A 23,012-nucleotide genomic window follows, 5' to 3' on the forward strand; every position below is an offset into this window, starting at 1 on the left:
TTATGTAATTATAACTTTGGTTTACTAATTTTTGACTCACTAATGATTCCCAGTGAATTCTTTGGCCTACATTTCTTCATGATTATTTTGCTTCATGTCCTGCCACAAACTTCCTGGTCTTTACTGTTTCCCACTTCAATTTCCTAAGTAGACAAATCTCTTTGAACCAGGTGTTTTCTGTTTAGATAAAGCTATATCTGGCTTCTTAAGTCGTTCCTTCAAAAAGGACTCAAGGGTAAGAAGACTGCCTCAGAAAGGATGAGATGTTTCAGAATTAGCATGTATAAGACTATAAATTTACTTTTGTCAGGAACTTTCGCATGCATTGACTATTGTATATGAATGAAACATATGAAAACATATGTTAGATGACTTGTCTAAAGTCACTTAGCAAAATTCTAGGAGAACCAGAAGAGATAGGAAACCAGGTTCTATTTGGTAAAATTTACAGTGTTACAGCCTAGAGGAGTACATTTGAAAAGAATATTATGTTATAGATATGAAGATAGGGTTATACACAGAGATGATAAGGTGATAAAATATTTACCCAGGAATTATGATCTTTGGTGGGAAAAGGGAGGGAAGAAGAGAGGCGAGAAAGTGGTAGAAACTTACAAGGTGAAGGAATTAAGGAATTTAACATTTGCAATGGAACATAGTAAAATAATTTTTTAAAAAGATAATTCTCTCATTCTTCTTTTCTTCTAAATCTTTGAGAAATTTAGGTCAATCTTGGACAAAAACTTGAGGATACAGTGTAAAGTTGAAGCTGTAAGATACAGTATGTCCTTAGGATTGACGTCCTTCAGCTCATGCACAGCCTTATCAATACAAAGACTAGTTGGTGCAGATGGAATCGGTGAGGAAAGGGGGTGGTTTAGGAGGGAAATGGGAAACAGCAAAAGAGGAAGAACCAGGACTGTTCAATTCATGTGCTGGGAGAAGATAGGCCAGGTCAAGAGTTAAAGGATTAGAACTTGGAGCCCTATGTGGCTCATGAAAAAGGTACTGTGAAGTGAGACTGGGAGTTAAGATATGAGAAGGACTGAGGGAGAAGGGGCAGAAAAGACAGTGAGGGAGAAGAGATAACACACAGGGCAGTGTGGGATTGAAAAACCTCAGGTAATGTGTGCTTTAAAAAAAATCTAGAAGTCTCTATGTATATTCTGTACACAGAGCTGGGTCTTATGTCTGGACTTAAAAGATAGAAACTAACCTCAGCAAATGCAATTTGTTGCACTAGATCTCTTGATTAATCCGTGCTCACTGTGACTGATGCAGAAGTCAAAGAGTGATTCTGTCTCAAGTGTTTCACCAGAGATGAAACTGAGATAGGGTAGATGGAATAAAAGGTATTCTTATCTAGTTGGCATTGTGTAATGATTTCACCTTGTTTTTAATCCATTCTTTTCTGATACAAGGAATATTCTTTCTCCTTCTTTTTCTTGTTTTTTCTTGTTCTTCTCTTACTTTCTCTTCCGCCTCCATCTCCTTCTGAGCTGTCTCATCTGTTGTAAGGCTGTAAATAGCATACTGTGAAGTAATCCCTCATCTTGAGTCATTGTCTGGTCATAGAAAATGCCTAGTCAGTCCTCTCCCTCCCACCCCAGTCATTTCATGTAATAAAACCATTCACTATCTGAAATGAGGCATTTGTGAACTGAAGGTTAATGATTGGGAAAAAAGCTATCAAGGGAATAAACATATTTCCAGGCCAGTGTTTAGACTCCAGGTAGGCTGGGAATGCAGAAGAATATCTATCATCTGGGTTTAGAAAATATTATTACTGCGGGACTTATGTGGTCTGATCACAAATATATTTAGTCTAGAAGGAGTGGAGATGAAAAAGCAAAAGATAAAAAATTCTGTATAATTACACCTTGGAGTCCATTATTTCCCTCATGTCCCACCTGAATCCCTTCATATGTTTTAGAAGCTGAATCTTAACTGAGAAATACTGAATTGTGTCAGTGATGGGCACAACTTTCTTTTTCTTTTAGCCAAATAACCTTCGTTGGTCAGGTTTAGTACAGTAACATATTCTAGTCATTTTTACATGCAAATATAGTGAAAAGCCAAAAGACCTCCAGAATAATCCAAATGAGTAGCCCTAACTTGTCATTTAGGCCAAGACAGATCAGTTAATTTGACCTCAGTTTCCTCATCACTTGAAAAAGAGCTATGAGATCCCTTTATATTCTTAGATTTTATTAGTTTCATTTAAACACCGGGTATTTCTGAGGTTGGTTTTCATTGTTTGGTTTCATTTGGTTTGGTTTTCATTGATAAAGGCAGAGAAAATTATGAAGATTATGAAAATATATGCATTTGTATTCTCCAAAATACTCAGGTTCCTGGTGGGCCCTCAAAAAAAATGTACTCAAATAGTCTACATTTAGTTGTTCACTGATATTTGACCTAACACTTGCCTATTAAGGCAAGAAACCCCATGTTTCAGGATAGTGTTTTCTGGTGCTTTACTTTTTTTTCCATGTAGAGTTATGTGTTTTGATTCTTAACTTGCAGATTTAACTGATATTTCAAAAATCAAAGAAAAAATAAAAGCAGACTGTATAGTGAGGTGGACACTGATTTTTAAAACATGACAACCAATGAAATGATGAAGCTATTTGGCCATCCCTTGAGGCCTCTGCCATCAGCTGGTTTACAAGTTGGCCTCAAATTCTAAAGATGTAAGAAATGATTTCTTTTTTTCCCTATGAAGGGGAAAGTTTGCTGCCAGTGGTATTTCTCAGAGTACATCCATCTTATGTTTCTGAGAAGCAATTTTTTTTTGGTTTTATTCTCTCCTCTGGGATCCAGTTCCATGAGAGGAAAAGCAGACCTGATGGGAATGAACAGCAGGCTTTTTATGGGCTGTAACTGATGAAAGAATGAAATGCATTAACAAATTGAGAACAGAAAAATTGAGCCCAGGATCCCATTAGAAATCTCTTCTCCTTTCTAGATATTTTTAAAGATTTCCAAAATGCTTTTGGTTGGTCCTCTCACTGCTTTCCATCTGTTCTGATTTTCTTAATACCTTCCCATTTCCCATGAAATAATGAATTTTCCCATAAAACCAAGCAGATAATGTATTTTCAGATCGATTAGAAAGAATGAAAGGGAATGACTTCTTAATTAGGTAATCATCCATCACCTCACACGACCAAGGATTTACCATTAACTACTTCCAATACCAGGATAAGGTGAAAAGTGGAACACAATGCAGTATCACTGGGTTTCCCTGAAGCATAACTCTTTGTCCTGAAGAAACATCTATGGCCTTCAATATGCTCTGGAATAATCAGCTGTTGTACTTTTGGGGAGAGCAGGATTATGGATACTACTATGGAACTTGATAGTTTACAAAATATTTTGCATGCTTTATTGTATTCAATCCTCATGTTGACCCTAGAAAATAGCTGGTATCCATCCATTTTGCAGATAAAGAAATTATGGCAAGAAGATTTAGGAGAACTCTCCAAGGCTATACTACCAGAGAGCATGCAAACTCAACAAAGTTCTCTCCATCACAGAGGAAGAGAATGTTATGACTCTCAGACTCTGGGGAGGAGAAAAGTCAACTTGTCCCTTGGAGTTCAAAAGCATGTACCTAGGCAACCTGTACTTGTCCTCTTTCAGAAGGGGCTGCTCAGAGGATGTATTTTATTAATTGGCATTTCAATCTTATCTCTGCTTTGTTTCCAGGGGTGGCTCTGATTCCTAGGAGTCTCATTGCTGGAAGTTCAGCTAGGAGAGTTAACACTATTTGGATGCACTTGTTTTGTGAATACTTTCCAGCTTAAATTGGGAATAAGTATTGTCTAGCCTATACTTTCAATGTTCATGGGAGGTTGGATGTACAGAGATCTGTGCCACATTCTGAGTGTGAAGCTTAAATAAATAAGAACATTGTGGAGAAAGGACTGAGTCTCATTAGAGCTCAACTTTAAAACCACAATTATGTCGACTATATATATGGGCCTTAACTTTTCTAGTTTCAAATTCTTCACTTAGAACAATATGGCAATACAAACCCTGTGGTATATCAGTTCCTGTCTTAAAACTCAGCTTACCTTGTACCTTTGAGAGGAGCAAAATTTGTCACCCCAAAATGTGTCTCTATGGCATGAGGGTTTATTTAGGCTGATTATTTTTAAGGTCCAAAATAGGAAAAACCTTTGACCTTTCCCCTAACTGCCTAAAATAATTTAAATAAAGGTCTGGTTCCCAGAATAGAACTATCACAGAGATATCTGCAAAGAATGTGGGATCAGTGTCTTGGGGAAACTCAGGCAAGGGCTAGATATGAGTCCTCTTTATATCCCGTTGTCTATACATGGCCCAACAAACATTTGTTTACTAACCATTTGCTTTTCTATCTTCGTGTGAATTGCCTTCCTTCCCTTTGAAATCCCAAACCACTACCCCCAACATCCTCTTTTATTTATGAAGATGGTATTTAAAGTGAGAGCTTTGGCCATTTTGGTGAGTTATGCAGTTTTCCTGGGTCTCTCCCACATATACATGTTATCAACTTTTTGTTTGATTTTCTCCTGTTAATCTGTCTCAAGTCAATTTAATTCTTAGACCAGCCAGAAAAACCTAGAAGGGTAGAGGAAAATTTCTTCCTCCTCAGGACTTGTTTTCATAAAACCCTTTCTAAGTACCCTCTAGCCACTCAGTGGTGACTACTCCCTCTGTGGTATCACCAATATTCCACTCATATATGTATCATACACTTGTAAGAGTTAATATTTATCACCATAGATAGCATGATTGACATCCTCTCTATGGCAACTGAGATTCAGAAAAGTTAAGCGATTTGCCCAATGTCATATAGCTCATGTATGTGAGGGTCAAGACTTAAACTCAACACTGACTGATTCCAAAGTCAATCCTCTTAACTATGTTCAAGTCTAGACTAAGATTTCCTACATATATTTCAAAGTAGTATTTATTAGTTTAAAATTTTAACTCGCAGCTTGCTATTGGTTACAATTTTTAAAAAAATATGTCAATGAAAAAACTATCAAAAAATTGTAGAAGAATTATATAGTAAATCTGAAAGTACCTAACAAAAGCACTTAATAAATATATCTGATGAAGTAGATCTGAAAATATTTACCAAAAGCATGATACAAAAGGAGAGTACTGCTACTTTATTGAGCAGCCATGGAGGGCTGTGATATCATAGGAAAGACATGGCTTTACTCTTTCTTTTGGTGTAGCCACATTGCAGTGGGGACAGAGTCTGGAAACGCTACCTAATTTTATCTGCATGGGCAGTTAATCGTTGATTCAGGAATCAATCACATGTGACTAATTAATCACATGAACTGTATCATTTAACCTCAGGCAGCTCACTTAATCTCTTTACACTTCATTTGCTTCATCTTCGAAAAGAGAAAGTAAACTAGATCCTTTCAAAGGCAGTGGTTCTCAAACACTAGTGCACATTAGAATAATCCCACAAGTTTTGAAAAATATCCTAGTGTCTAGGCAATACCCCATAAAAAATAAATGTGAATTTCTGGGTGTGAAATCCAGGTATCAATACTTTTTAAATCTCCCCAGGAAATTTCAATATGCAGCCAAATTTGAGAACCAGTGTTCCAAAGTCAAACCTAAGTAGCTTAGGTGTGTAGTGTAAGTCCTGACGGTTGGTTTTCTTTCTTTTTATTCCTTTTTTTGTAATACAAATGTCTGACTTAAGCTTTAATTTCAAACCATTTAAAAAAGGCATCCACTTAAAGGTGGCTATCTCACATAAATGCATAGCCAGCCACAGGACTGAACCTCCCTACCCCCCAGCCTCCCTCCTAGGCTCCTTTGGTTTAGAGATCTTGGCTGATTTTCATAACTGACCATTTGGGCCATTTGTTTTTTCTCTTCCCTTGCTTTATATGCCTGCTCTTATGTTTTAAATTCATCACTAAAGAGTGAGTTCTCAAAACCCTAGGTTCCCACCCTTGACCCCAATAAAAACTAAACCCCAGAAGCTCTCTCTTGCTTTCTCCCTCCCTTTCTCTTTCTCTTTCTCTCTCTCTCTCAATTTCTGTCTCACGCCCCACAGCCACCAACCTCATTGTGTGGCAGTAGGTGTGCCATGTGCTTTCCAGGACTGTGAATAATAAACCCTTTTTTTTTCAAAAGTCCTTTGATGGTTATTGCTGAGGGTGTCTTGCTATCATAACAAGAACCACAAGAGTCAGTCCATCCCAAAACTCATTATCAGTAGGCTGAGACCAGCACAAAACAAGGTGTTCAGTTGGCCTTCCATATCTATGGATTTTGTAGCTGCAGATTCAACCAACTGTGGTTTGAAACTATTAAAAAAGAAAAATTTCAGAAAGTTCCAAGGAGCAAAAATTGAATTTTCTATGCCCAGGCAAATATTTACATAGCATTTACATTGAATTTACAACTATGTACCTAACATTTACATTGTATTAGATATTATAAGTAATATACAGATGATTTAAAGTATACAGGAGGATGTGCATAGGTTACATGCAAATATTATGCCATTTTATATAATGGACTTGAGCATCTGCAGATTTTGGCCTGGTGGAGGAGGGTCCTGGAATCAATCCTCCGTGGATGCCAAGGAATGACTGTATATGTATCAGTTCAAACTGAGGTAGTTAACAGAATACCATAGAGTATTACCCAAATTGTCGTAGTGATTTTGGCGATGAAAGATGCACCAAATATATGATGGAATAAGAATGAACATGCATGGAAGTCTCTCCATCCCTATATTTTTACTGATAGTTATAAGAAAGTTAGCATGCTAGGTTGCTGAACACTGTGGGATTACATTCAGTGTGACTCATGGAAAGAGGGTGGAACTGGATTTGGATTTTAATTCTGCTACTTACTGGTTTTGTTATCTTAGGCAAGCCACTTAAACTCAAAAAAAGCTCAAAAAGCAAAAAATAAGGAAGAAATTAGAGTGCTTGTATTTCATAAGTGCCATCTATGGTAAACTTATGTGCCATGGAAAACCTTTGTAGAGGACCCACACTCAGGGAAGGCTTCAAGGTGGAAGAAATGGCAGAGCTAAATCCTGAAGGGTAAGTGGTATTTATTAACTCAGGGGAGACATTGAGAAAGGGTGACCTTGACAAAGGGCCTGACAGGTGTTCCCACTTAGAAGCTACCAAGAACATGACATGTTTATGAGGGAATAGATTTTAGAGTGTGCTGAGTGAGAGAGAGCAGTGTCAAGCAGAAACAAATGAAGTTGGGGGTGAGAGAGAGTCATGGCATTCACCAGCTTTGAATTGATTATAAGGCTAATCAGGAATCTCTGAAAACTTCCAAGCCAAAGAATGGCCTGATAAGGTATACATTTCAGGAAGATCCCTCTGACTGCAGTGTAGGAAATGAAGCAAAGATAGGGAAGACAAACAGAAGGGCAAGCTGCGGAAGGGTTCCAGGTAAAGGACAATGGTCATCTCGAGTAATGAAGTAGAGGTGGATTTATGAAATATTTAGATTAGCATCAACAGGTCTCAGTGATGAACTGGCAGAAGGGCCTGACAGAGAGAAAAGTCAAAACAGAGAAATTAGGTGAATGGCAGTAATAATAGGAATGCAGGAGGAGGAAGGCATCTGAAGGTAAATATGACATATTTTGTAGATGTTAAATCTTTGAGTTATCCAAGTAGACATGTTTAGAGCTCAGCTGACCTGATTTGGAAGTCATTAACACATTTGTGAAGTTTGAACCCATAGAACGATGAGCAATACTAGGAAGGTTAGAATGAGAAGAGAACCAGAGAGGACCTCCAGAGGAGGAAAGAAAAGTAAAGAACATAAAGCCATAAAGAAGAACAACTACAAGTCAGGAGAAGTCACTTAAAGGATTATCAGGGATATACTTCTGTTTCCTTAATTACAAAAAGTGGAGTTAAAACCATAGATCTCCAAGAGTTGTTGAAGAATAAATGAATAAGGTGAGTGTGCCTGCCTCCAGCTGGAACTCTAAAGGAGCTAAATGTTCTTATACTTATCATCATAGATCTTTCATTTAATCCCTTGCCCTGCTCTCCCTCAGCTCTTTTAAAATATAGGATAGACAATAAAAATGAAGTTCAGATTTTGTATTTAGCAACCTGCCCCTGTGGCTTCAAATACTATGGCACTGACAGCCTAAGCTAAGGTTAAAAAGTCAACCCAGATCCTCTTAGTCATTAATGGCTTGAATCTGCCTAGGGAGCTGGTCATTAGGAAGATCATGATTTAACTTGCACAATGGAACCAATTAAATCAGGACACCATCCACAATTCATATCCCCAGTCTCTTCTCTGCCTTCCAGTGCAGTTTATTTCTTGTTCCTAGAATACTAATCATGTATTTTTCAGTTTTGCCTTCTCTTGTGGCTGGTGATCATTTGGCCCCTATGAAGCAGAGAATATTTTCAAAGTATCAGGTTCATTTCTTGGCCTTATCTAAGAGTATCCTGAAACACTTAGGACAGTTTCATTAAAAAAAATGGTGATAGACTAAAATATTAGTTGCCATATTCAAATTCTGCAACTCTTATACCTTGATTTCCAATACACTTGTATAAACATCATTTTTCTTGCTCAGGGGCACAAAGTCTGATAATTCAGCAAGGCATGTCAAATACTAGAAACTAAGATTTCACAGTTTGTCCATCATTGAGATGCTTTGAGAGGTAAAAAGAGCAAGATCCACTAAGTTCATGAGAAGAATTCAGGTTTTTGCTGACATAGCAGTCATGTAAATTTCTCATATCAAGAGTTCAGATATGTTTTTGTGATCCACAGTTTAGCAAAGGACCCTTGCTCCATTATTTATATGTACTTTGTTTCTTCTCTTCTCTTCTCTTCTCTTCTCTTCTCCCTGGATATCATATCATATCATCTATAGCTACTATCATATATCTTGTTCACTTTTATCTACATTTCTCTGAATAGTTTCCTGCACACTGAGTTTACTTTTCTTACTTCTCTGCAATCCACAGCTTACCATCTGGTCCTTGTCTTTGCACTGAAACTCTTCCCATTGAGATCATCATGGCATCTGAATTCTCAATCCCAGGAGCTCAAGTCATTATCTTCCTGGACCTGTGTTGTGCATTAGCCTGTGTTCACCGTTTCCTCTGTGCTGTAAATCCTCTTAGATCTCATAATACCACTCTGATCCCTGCTTATTTCTGAGTATCCCTTCCTCTCCCGATTTAGACAAACATCCCACTCCATTCTGTTAACAGCCCAGTACTTTCCTCCTGCTCTGGAGTTCTAATCCTCCTACATCATAATTAACAATGATATGTAAAATCTCAAATTTAAATACCAAGTTAAGACATCTGCCATGGATTTAGACTCCTATCATGCTACCTGTAAGATATATGTACTTTGTATGAACACAGCAACACATATTCACATCCTCAAATATGGCTTTTTTTTTAAAATGTGGTAAATTTGTTGTTTTATTGAATGCTCCTCATTCCACCTCACCAGTCAGACTGTGTTATTCAACTTTTGATGGTCTCTTTTACTTTTGCTCTTAATATCAAGAAATGTCTCAAAAATTAGTAAACAAAATATTTTAAACAGAACTTTGCCCCTTCCTCCTCCGTGACTCACTAGTTTCCTTCATACATCAAAGTTGCTTGATGTTGAATCTCTGCAGATCTTTAAAATCATTATTTTATCACTCTTTCATGGGACTGTGAGTTCCCTTTGTGGCTGTGGCTCATCAATGACTTTTTGAATTTTTTCGTTTCTTGAGATGGTGACATTGTAACCCCATTAGCAGACTGGGCATTCCTAGGGACAATGCAGTGTGGAATGGAAGATTGAAAACATTAGAAATGGCCAAAGATGAATTTCATTCTGGCTATGCCACTATCAGCATCTTGACATTCAATAAATTGCTTAGGAAAAATTGAAGATGTTGTAAAGAACATGAGATATATTTGTAAAATGTTTAGCAGTGTGCTTAGATGGATAACTGGTAATTACTGAGATTCTTCTGTTTGTTTGTTTTTGTTATTACATTTTAGGTCCATGTCCTGGTTAGTAAAACTAGATTTTTACTGATTTTCTATACACTTATATAGTCCTTGTTTAAAAATTGTGTGTGTGTGTGTGTGTGTGTGTGTGTGTTTGTATATGCGTGGGTGGGGAGAGGTTGGGAGTATCATGGTAAGACCATGGTCTCTATCTGTGCAACAAATAAAAGTTAATGCCGAGATTGGGACTAAACATGGCCTGCTTCATTGCTAGTTCTAACAAATGAGCAGATACCTGCATTGAAACAGCCTGGTCATCATGTTTCCACATCACCGAATACCCTGGATAACAGGGTAAATTGAGGGACATGTGAATTCATGCCTGTTAATATATTTGTGGAGATGCAAACTTTGAATCTAATTATTTGCATCTTGCCTGTCTTTGGCTTTAAACTGGGGGTGAATGTTAAAAAGTGTTTCTTTCTCTCTGTCAGTTTCTATGATGATGCGCCAACATGAAACAAACTGTGAATGGCCCATTACCAGCAAAGAGAGCAGGACTGCAAATATAAAAGTTATGTGTCTTCAAGACTTAGGCTTACTTTTAGGCAGAATATAAAATATTTAGGTTATAACTTTTAACAGTGATAACTCACAGGCTGTTTTCTGGGTGACACTTGAAGAAGGAGAGTGATTTGGGAGCCATGCTGCTCTATAAGCTCTCTGCTCGTGATAGCACATGACAATCAAAATAAAATTCCTTGTCAAACCCAACAAATCCCAAGAACATGGCAGCAACACTGAAACTGGGCTTCCCTGATTCACTGCAGAGAAGAATGGAGCCCTTATGACAACCTTATTATTCCATTAGCTCAGCTTTTATTTTTAAGGTCTATTACAATTTTTGTTTTATTACTGAGCACTAAAATATAGAAATAAGTTGAATATGTGGAAATTAAATGTCTCCCTAAACATGTTCTACTCTGAAGTAAGCAGTTTGTAGTTAAACCCTTTCACCAGGACATGAGCAAAAGCATCCCCAGCCATTTGGCATAACTTTTCTGTCTTCCTCCTTTCCTGTCTTCTGTCTTCTCTGACATAGCTCTCTCAACTACTTAAGTTGTGAATTCATTTTTCATCTTCTACTCTGTTCTTTGTTCACTTCAGTTAATAACTTACTTGCTATACTTGGTTAGTCTTTTGTGTGAAAGATAACATGTAGAGTGGTATTTTGCAGTGTTTTACACTGGTATGACATTTATAGACAACCAACCCTACCTGAAAGAACTAAAATAATTGCACAGGTTTTTTTTTTTTTTGGTTTTGTTTATTTTGTTTTGTTTTAAGGCAAAGGATTTGGCTTTGAACTGACCTAACTTTAAACCTCAACTCTACCAGTCAGTCAAAGCCAGGCAACTAGTAAGTTACATAATCTTTATAAACCTGAATTCTCTGAACTGTCATGTGGAAAAAATTATATGTATTTTCAAGGCCATTTTAATAATTAAATGAGATAATCATTATAAAGTGCTTAGCACAGAAACTTGGTGAAATATGTTCTAAATAAATGCACAATATTATTGAATCACTTAATTCTAATTAACTAAAAGTTATTTTGATTTTGTTATAAAAGAAAAAATATACATAAGGAGGCATTAGTCACCCCCTGATATCAGAATAACATTGTAGGACTAATACAGAGACAGTAGTCACATTATCTGGGTTCTATTTATAATTTTACCACTTACACACTTGTTGACTTTAGGCAAATTATTTAAACTCTTTGCCTATAACACTGTGACAATAATGTTGAATTTTCTGAGGTATCTGAAGAATACAGAAGACAAAGTGTTACCAAGTCAAAGCTTGTTCTGCTTCCCACACGACAGGTCAATAAATCAAGAGATGTGGTGTTGGGGCAAGGAATAGCAACTTTATTCAGAAAGCCAGCAGACCAAGAAGATGGTGGACTAGTGTCCCAAAGAACCATCTTACCAGAGTTAGAAAATTCAGGCTTCTTTTATACTAAAAAGGGAGGAGGTGTGGCTGTTTGTTACAGACTTCTTGGTACAGGAATCCTTTGTTCTTGCAGCCTTCCATGCAGTTCTGGTCAAAATGTAAACCTCCAACATGACAATTGTTGTTTTCCTCCAACATGACAATTGTTGTTTTCTGTTCTGCTAGTGCTCAAGTTGGGAATTCTCAACTTGTACTTCTAAACATGTACTCAGGGGTAGAAGACAAACACCTTTAAAAGTCAAGCCTGAGAGGCAGAGCCTTGAGAATGGGCTATCACATATATTTAAGGCTATAGGCAACATTCTTTTACAAAGGTGCAGAGCCAAAATGACTAAGCACAGGCAACAGAGCACAAAGGTTAGAGCTAAAGGAGTTGATCCTATATAGAGTCAGGTTTGTTCTTCTCTGTTACAGATGTGCTTAACTGTTTGTCTTTTATCCCTGAGTAAAGAGGTTTACAAGTACAGGTATGATGGGTTGATGCTCTCCCCAGTAGGTCCTATGTAGGCAAGCTTGTGAGAATTCCCAACTTGAGCTCTAGCAGTGATGAACTCCCAAAAGAAACTTAATCATGTTTTTTGGCTCATAAGTAAAACCACTACAAAGAAACTCCCATATATAATAACCCTGTCAATGAGTCAGGAATCTGATTTATTTTTTTGTCCTCAACACCTATCACAGTGCCTAAGTGTTATAGGAGCTTCACAGACAATTCCCAATAAATGAATGGAAAAAATAATGGATAGCTATTGTTCTTCTACTAACTTGGCAGATATACTTTCTGGATTTTTATATTAAGAAAAATTTATGATGATCTCTCTCTCTTTTTCACTCAATCATTTTTGGGCCTTTGATCCAGACAAGTGAGGTTCTATGGTGTAATAATAAAACATGGTTTTAGACCTCACTCTGTCTTGAATGAACTTAAGAATCAAGGCAAGTAACATAACCTGTGTAGACTTAATGTGAAAATCAAAGAGCTGAACTATATCCTGAGGCTGTTTTAGCTCCCAAATGACGTTATATTTAATATTTCTTGGTAAGAGTTAAAATTTTACTTTATGGTTCCAGAACAAAGCTAGGCAATCAACCCAGAAAACAAACTTTTAAACACAATATGCCAAGTCTTAAACTTCAGAGATAATTAGTCCTGCTCAAGCATTGACTTTGGACAGTGCATATCTAAAGTAAAAAAAAAAATAATCAAATCTTCTATCTTCAATACTGTGTTCTACATATGCCCACATTCTTTCTTAGAGAAGGGTGCTGCTTTCACTCTTTTCATTTGGATAAGCAGTAGGAACAGAGGAAATAATGAGTACTTTCCTATAGAAACTTGTCTTTGCTGTTTGTTTGGGGAGTGCGGATATTTTTAGCTATTCATTCTTCTGGAAGTTGAGTGTAACACATGAACGGTTGAGACATTTATAGAAAATCATCTGCCCTTGTCTGAGAAATCTGTGTGTCATGATGCTTTTCAACCAACAGTAATGAACCAATTCATCTCTTGCTACACAGAGCCTTCCCTGCCTTATTAAAAAAAGTAGTTCATTATAAATAAAAGTAAAGACTTAACAATAGAACATGCAATTAAAATTAAAAGATCCCAGAATCCAAAAAAGACCTAATTAATTTAAAAAGAAAAGTAAAAGGCCACAGAGAAAAAGATGCTCACTTCAATGGTTTGGAGTGAGTTCTCACAAACAGAAAAAAAAAATTATGTTTAAAATATTTAGTGATATATGAGAATTTATTAATTATGAGATTATTTTTGTTTAAGAAAAGCCAAGAAATGTCTCTCAAACATATCACTATGTTATCTTCTCCCTGTAAGTTTTCATCCAAAGTTTACAAGTTAGGAAGGAGAAATGGATCAAAAAAATGTGTTCACAGCTTTGTTCCTTTACAGCACTTTTAGAAAGGAAAAAGAAACTTCTTTGTTCATTTCAGATCATCTCTTTTCATTTGTGCCATCAGTTCACCTCTATGTGTCCATTTGTATTTGTAGAAGAAAGCACCATTATTATGTATGACAAACTCATCCAGTAACACAGACCATAGGAATATAGGATTAAAAAAATAAAATGCAAGAGGAGCTTCAAGATGGCAGAAGAGTAAGACGTGGAGATCACCTTCCTCCCCACAAATACATCAGAAATACATCTACATGTATTTCAACTCCTACACAAGACCTACTGAATGCTGGCAGAAGACCTCAGACCTCCCAAAAGGCAAGAAACTCCCCACGTACCAGGGTAGGGCAAAAGAAAAAAGAATAAACAGAGACAAAGAATAGGGACGGGACCTGCACTTCTGGGAGGGAGCTGTGAAGGAGGAAAGGTTTCCACACACTAGGAAGCCCCTTTGCGGGCGGAGACTGTGGGTGGCGGAGGGGGGAAGCTTCGGAGCCGCGGAGGAGAGCGCAGCCACAGGGGTGCAGAGGTCAAAGCAGAGAGGTTCCCGCACAGAGGATTGGTGCTGACCAGCACTCACCAGCCCGAGAGGTTTGTCTGCTCACCCACCGGGGTGGGCAGGGGCTGGAAGCTGAGGCTCGGGCTTTGGTTGGAGCGCAGGGAGAGGAGTGGGGTTGTTGGCGTGAACACAGCCTAAAGGGGTTAGTACGCCACGTCTAGCCAGGAGGCAGTCCGGGAAAAGGTCTGGAGCTGCTGAAAAGGCAAGAGACTTTCTCTTGCCTCTTTGTTTCCTGGTCCGCGAGCAGAGGGGATTCAGAGCGCCGCTTAAAGGAGCTCCAGAGACGGGCTCGAGACGTGGCTATCAGCATGGACCTCAGAGACGGGCATGAGATGCTAAAGCTGCTGCTGCCACCACCAAGAACCCTGTGTGCGAGCACAGGTCACTTGCCACACCTCCCCTCCCGGGAGCCTGTGCAGCCTGCCACTGCCAGGGTCCCGAGATCCAGGGACAACTTTCCTGGGAGAACGCATGGCACGCCTGAGGCTGGTGCAAAGTTATGCCGGCCTCTGCTGCCGCAGGCTCACCCCACATCCGTACCCCTACCTCCCCCTGGCCTGGGTGAACCAGAGCCCCCGAATCAGCTGCTCCTTTAACCCCATCCTGTCTGAGCGAAGAACAGATGCCCTCAGGCGACCTACACACAGAGGCGGGTCCAAATCCAAAACTAAACCCCCGGGAGCTGTGTGAACAAAGAAGAGAAAGGGAAATCGCCCCCATCAGCCTCAGGAGCAGAGGATTAAATCTCCACAATCAACTTGATGTACCCTGCATCTGTGGAATACCTGAATAGACAACAAATCATCCCAAATTGAGGAGGTGGACTTTGGGAGCAGCGATATATATATATTTTTTTCCTTTTTCTCTTCTTGTGAGTGTGAATTTGGATGCGTCTGTGTATGATTTTCTCTGTATAGCTTTGCTTTTACCATTTGTCCTAGGGTTCTGACTGTCCTTTTTTTTTTTTTGACTTAAAATTTTTTTTCCTTATAATTATTTTTTAATAACTTTATTTTATTTTATCTTCTTCTTTGTTTCTTCTTTTGTTTTCACCCTTTTATTCTGAGCTGTGTGCAGGACAGGTTCTTGGTGTTCCAGCCAGGCATCAGGGCTGTGCCACAGAGGTGGGAAAGTCAAGTTCAGGACACTGGTCCACAGGAGACCTCCCAGGTCCACGTAATATAAAACAGTGAAAATCTCCCAGAGATCTACATCTCAATGCCAAGAACCAGCTCCACTCAACAACCAGCAAGCTACAGTGCTGGACACCCTATGCCAGACAACTAACAAGACAGGAACACAACCCCACCCAAGAGCACAGAGGCTGCCTAAAATCATAATAAGGCCACAGACACCCCAAAACACACCACCAGATGTGGATCTGCCCACCACAAAGACAAGATCCAGTCTCATCCACCAGAACACTGGCATTAGTCCCCTCCAACAGGAAGCCTACACAAACCACTGAACCAAAACTCAGCCACTGGGGAAAGACACCAAAAAAAACCGGGAACTATGAACATGCAGCCTGCAAAAAGGAGACCCCAAATACAGGAAGTTAAGCAAAATGAGAAGACAGAGAAATGCACAACAGATGAAGGAGCAAGGCAAAAACCCACCAGACATAACAAATGAAGAAGAAACAGGCAGTCTACCTGAAAAATAATTCAGAGTAATGATAGTAAAGATGATCCAAAATCTTGGAAAATGAATGGAGAAAACACAAGAAATGTTTAGCAAGGACGTAGAAGAACTAAAGAGCAAACAAACAGTGATGAAAAACACAATAAATGAAATTAAAAATTCTCTAGAAGGGATCAATAGCAGAATAGCTGAGGCATAAGAATGGATAAGTGACCTGGAAGATAAAATAGTGTAAATAACTACTGCAGAGCAGAATAAAGAAAAAAGAATGAAAAGAATTGAGGACAGTCTCAGAGACTTCTGGGACAACATTAAATGCACCAACCTTTGAATTATAGGGGTCCCAGAAGAAGAAGAGAAAAAGAAAGAGACTGAGAAAATATTTGAAGAGATTATAGTTGAAAACTTCCCTAATATGGGAAAGGAAATAGTTAATCAATTCCAGGAAGCACAGACTGTCCCATATAGGATAAATTCAAGGAGAACATGTCAAGAAACATATTAATCAAACTATCAAAATTTAAATACAAAGAACAAATATTAAAAGCAGCAAGGGGAAAACAACAAATAACATACAAGGGAATCCCCATAAGGTTAACAGCTGATCTTTCAGCAGAAACTCTGCAAGCCAGAAGGTTGTGGCAGGACATATTTAAAGTGATGAAGGAGAAAAACCTATAACCAAGATTACTCTACCCAGCAATGATCTCATTCAAATTTGATGGAGAAGTTAAAAGCTTTACAGACAAGCAAAAGCTAGGAGAACTCAGCACCACCAAACCAGCTTTACAACAAATGCTAAAGGAACTTCTCTAGGCAGGAAGCACAAGAGAAGGAAATGACCTACAATAATAAACCCAAAACAATTAAGAAAATGAAAATAGGAACATACATATCGATAATTACCTTAAATGTAAATGGATTATATGCTCCAACCAGAAGACATAGAGTGACTGAATGGATACAAGAAGACCCATATATATGCTGTCTACAAGAGACCGACTTCAGACCTAGGAACACATACAGACTGAAAGTGAGGGGATGGAAAAAGAAATTCCATGGAAATGGAAATCAAAAAAAGCTGGAGTAGCAATTCCCATGACAGACAAGAGATTTTAAAATAATGACTATTACAAGAGATAAAGAAGGACACTACATAATGATCAAGGGATCAATCCAAGAAGAAGATATAACAATTGTAAATATTTATGCACCCAACATAGGAGCACCTCAATACATCAGGCAAATACTAACAGCCATAAAAGGGGAAATAGACAGTAACACAATCATAGTAGCGGATACTAACACCCCACTTTCACCAATGGACAGATCATTCAAAATGAAAATAAATAAGGAAACACAAGCTTTAAATGATACACTAAAGAAGATGGACTTAACTGATATTTATAAGACATTCCATCCAAAAACAACAGAATACATATTCTTCTCAAGTGCTCATGGAACAATCTGCAGGATAGATCATATCTTGTGTAACAGATCAAGCCTTGGTAAATTTAAGAAAATTGAAATTGTATCAAATATCTTTTCCGACCAAACACTATGAGACTAGATATCAATTACAGGAAAAAATTTGTAAGAAATAAAAACACATGGAGGCTAAACAAAACACTACTTAATAACCAAGAGATCACTGAACAAATCAAAGGGGAAATCAAAAAATACCTAGAGATAAATGACAATGAAAACACAATGACCCCAAACCTATGGGATGCAGCAAAAGCAGTTCTAAGGGGGAAGATTATAGCAATACAATCCTACCTTAAGAAACAAGAAACATCTCAAATAAACAACCTAACCATACACCTAAAGCAAACAGAGAAAGAAGAACAAAAAGTACCCAAAGTTAGCAGAAGGAAAGAAATAATAAAGATCAGATCAGAAATAAATGAAAAAGGAATGAAGGAAATGATAGAAAAGATCAATAAAACTAAAACCTGGTTCTTTGAGCAGATAAACAAAATTGATAAACCATTAGCCAGTGTTATCAAGAACAAAAGGGGAAGACTCAAATCCATAGATTTAGAAAAGAAAAAGGAGAAGTAACAACTGACACTGCAGAAATACAAAGGGTCATGAGAGATTAATACAAGCAACTATATGCCAATCAAATGGATAACCTGGAAGAAATGGACAAATTCTTAGAAATGCACAACATTCTGAGACTGAACCATGAAGAAATAGAAAATATGAACAAACCAATCACAAGCACTGAAATTGAAACTGTGATTAAAAATCTTCCTACAAACAAAAGCCCATGACCAGATGGCTTCACAGGCAAATTCTACCAAATATTTAGAGAAGAGGTAACACCTATCCTTCTCAAACTCTTCCAAAATATAGCAGAGGGAGGAACACTCACAAACTCATTCTACGAGGCCACCATCACCCCGATACCAAAACCAGAAAAAGATGTCACAAGGAAGGAAAAATACAGGCCAACATCACTGATGTACTTAGATGCAAAAATCCTCAACAAAATACTAGCAAACAGAATCCAACAGCACATTAAACGGATCATACACTATGATCAAGTGGGGTTTATCCCAGGAATGCAAGGATTCTTCAATATATGCAAATCAATCAACATGATAAACCATATTAAAAAGTTGAAGGAGAAAAACCATATGATCATCTCAATAGATGCAGAGAAAGCTTTTGACAAAATTCAACACGCATTTATGATAAAAACCCTCCAGAATGTAGGCATAGAGGGAACTTTCCTCAACATAATAAAGGCCATATATGACAAACCCACAGCCAAAATCGTCCTCAATGGTGAAAAACTGAAACCATTTCCGCTAAGATCAGGAACAAGACAAGTTTGCCCATGTTACCACTATTATTCAACATAGTTTTGGAAGTTTTAGCCACAGCAATCAGAGAAGAAAAAGAAATAAAAGGAATCCAAATTGGAAAAGAAGAAGTAAATCTGTCACCATTTGCAGATAACAGGATACTGTACATGGAGAATCCTAAAGATGCTACCAGAAAACTACTAGAGCTAATCAATGAATTTGGTAAAGTACCAGGATACAAGATTAATGCACAGAAATCTCTGGCATTCCTTTACACTAATGATGAAAAATCTGAATGTGAAATTAAGAAAACACTGCCATTTACCATTGCAACAAAAAGAATAAAATATCTAGGAATAAACCTACCTAAGGAAACAAGAGATCTATATACAGAAAATTATAAGACATGGATGAAAGAAATTAAAGATGATACAAATAGATGGAGAGATATAACATGTTCTTGGATTGGAAGAATCAACATTGTGAAAATGACTATACTACCCAAAGCAATCTACAGATTCAGTGCAATCACTATCAAACTACCAATGGCATTTTTCACAGAACTAGAACAAAAAATTTCAAAATTTGTTTGGAAACACAAAAGACCCCAAATAGCCAAAGAAATCTGGAGAAAGAAAAACGGAGCTGGAGGAATCAGTTCCCTGACTTCAGACTATACTACAAAGCTACAGTAATCAAAACAGTATGGTACTGGCAAAGAGCCAGAAATATAGATCAGTGGAACAGACTAGAAAGCCCAGAGATAAGCCCACACACATGTGGTCACCCTGTCTTTGATAAAGGAGGAAAGAATATACAGTGGAGAAAAAACAGCTTCTTCAATAAGTGGTGCTGAGAAAACTGGACAGCTGCATGTAAAAGAATGAAGTTAGAACACTCCGTAATACCATACACAAAAATAAACTCAAAATGGATTAAAAACCTAAATGTAAGGCCATATACCATCAAACTCATAGAGGAAAACATAGGCAGAACACTCTATTACATAAATCACCGCAAGATCCTTTTTGACACACCTCCTAGAGAACTGGAAATAAAAACAAAAATAAATGGGACTTAATGAAACTTCAAAGCTTTTGCACAGCAAAGGAATCCATAAACAAGACAAGAATACAACCCTCAGAATGGGACAAAGTATTTGCAAATGAAGCAACTGACAAAGGATTAATCTCCAAAATTTACAAGCAGCTCATGCAGCTCAATATCAAAAAAACAAACAACCCAATCCAAAAATGGGCAGAAGACCTAAACAGACATTTCTCCAAAGAAGATATACAGATTGCCAACAGACACATGAAAGAATGCTCAACATCATTAATCATTAGAGAAATGCAAAACAAATCTACAATGAGATATCATCTCACACCAGTCAGAATGGCCATCATCAAAAATCTGCAAACAATAAATGCTGGAAAGGGTGTGGAGAAAAGGGAACCCTCTTGCACTATTGGTGGGAATGTAAATTGATACAGCCACTATGGAGAGCAGTATGGAGGTTCCTTAAAAATCTAAAAATAGAACTACCATACGACCCAGGAATCCCACTACTGGGCATATACCCTGAAAAAACCATAATTGAAAAAGAGTCATGTATCAAAATGTTCATTGCAGTTCTATTTACAATAGCCAGGACATGGAAGCAACCTATGTGTCCATCAACAGATGAATGGATAAAGAAGATGTGGCACATATATACAATGGAATATTTCTCAGCCATAAAAATGAATGAAACTGAGTGATTTGTAGTGAGGTGGATGGACCTAGAGACTGTCATTCAAAGTGAAGTAAGTCAGAAACAGCAAAACAAATACCATATGCTAACACATATATATGGAATTGGGAAAAAAAAAGGGTCATGAAGAACCTTGGGGTAAGACGGGAATAAAGACGCTGACCTACTAGCGAATGGACTTGAGGATACTTGGAGGGGGAAGGGTAAGCTGGGACATGTGAGAGTTGCATGGACATATATACACTACCAAACGTAAAATAGATAGCTAGTGGGAAGCAGCCGCATAGTACAGGGAGATCAGCTCGGTGTTTGTGACCACCTAGAGGGGTGGGATAGGGAGGGTGGGAGGGAGGGATATGTAAGAGGGAAGAGATATGGTGACATAAGTATATGTATAACTGATTCACTTTGTTATAAAGCAGAAACTAACACACCATTGTAAAGCAATTATGCTCCAATAATGACGTTAAAAAAATAAAAATAAGATGCTATAAATATTGTGAAATATTTGGAAACATTGATAGTATCCCTAATCATGAAAATAATACAGAACCAGCAGATATTGATGCACAAATTTTCCTATAAATAATGATCCTCCACATACCTAATTTTAACAAAGGCAATGTTGAAATTAGATTATAATCATCTAATTTTTTCTGAGAAGTGGTTTCCTGGGACAAGAATTGTTACCTCACAGTTTAATTTGGTGTTTTAAATTGGGCACTATACTTATATTGCCTTATAGAATTGACAACTTTAAACCAGCTAAATTGTTTTAAAAATATAGCTTAATTTTAAAAATTCAATATCATTGCCTTGAATATTTTGCTTAAAATGTTGATAATATGTATGTCATTGGAAGTGTAACTTTCCTTTTAAGTAAAATATTTGCCCAATGTTTAAAAAAGTGAATCGTGAATCCCTAATAATGCCTTTTACAATTGTCTGCACTGTGGTTTTGATCATCTTGGCATAATAATTTGGCCTAAAATTTATATTTCAGAAGCACATAAACTTTTAATTTAATTACTAGGCAAGGTTTCTTTTTTAACCAGTAAATATATACTAATTTGTTGCAGAAGAAATATAAGTCCAATCATCACAAATTTAAAGAGATTAAACCAAAGGTAAAAGTAACTATTTTATCATCTGTCATCTGGGACTGTCTGACCAGTAGAACAAGGAAAGTTGGAAGAGATGATCTATGGGTTCTGAAATTATAAAAGCATTTTTGTTTTTTTAGTTCAAGATCCTTTAAGTGTTTCTTGCAATGTATTGAGTACCACTGTGATAGTCACTTTTGACTTTAGATTAGGGATACCTAATCACACAAATAAGTAAATAAGTGACATTTTTATTTTTAATTTAAAAAATCATAGTTAATACACATTCCTACTACCAAACCTTGATATCTCCATTTGGGAGACTGTTTTTTTCAATAATAGTAATTCATATAAAATATACTTAAAGGGAAGGAGCTAGATATGAAATGTAGAGTCTGCATCTAGATCATCATTAACTGAGTGTGTGTGAATATAAAAACTTAACTTAAATGTCCCTGAGGGGCTTCAAAATGCTAAGTAAAACATTCTAGCTTGGTTGCATTTTATAACTCTAATATTCAAGTCAATTGCGTCCATATAAAATTAACCTGCACAATATTTTCATGCTCACTCTGTAATTAAAGGGATAATCAAATTTCACCTTTAGCTGTAGTCTTAAGGGTTGTTCTTAAATCACATAAGCCATTTTAATAGAAATAACACAGTCTGTCATCCAAATGATATAGCATATTGATCTGAAATCAGATGAAATTATAAGAGTTGTTTAGATAGCTATATGTTTTCAAATTAGTTTCTTAACATTTTTAGTGTAGTATCAGTACACTGTGGCCAATTCCTCTAATTTTATTGGGCATTACCTGACTTTTACAGTAAAGAGGTTGTTATTAGGCATAGACAATGGCTTTCAAATTTTTGAAATGATATGGAGTCCATGTCTAGAAATCTCACACAGAAACAGCTCTCTTTTGCATCATTATTTTTCATGGAATCAGGGCCTTTTGTATTTATAGTATAACAAAGAAATTAGTTTGACCTAATAGTGATGATAATGATGATGATGATTATGGTTGCAGTGATGTTGCTGGTGATAATTTCTGCAAATTGATTCCTAATGTGTTGGTGCTGTAAAGTATACTATAAATAGAGGATTTCTAATTATTAAAACAACCTTGCAAGGTAAAATTTTTCCTCCAAACTATGAATGAGGAAGCTAACATTGAGAAACAACAAATGTACTCTCCAAGACAGT

The sequence above is a fragment of the Mesoplodon mirus genome (genome assembly GCF_964341445.2).
Source record: "Mesoplodon mirus genome assembly, chromosome: 4".
NCBI classification, from domain to species: Eukaryota; Metazoa; Chordata; class Mammalia; order Artiodactyla; family Ziphiidae; genus Mesoplodon; species Mesoplodon mirus.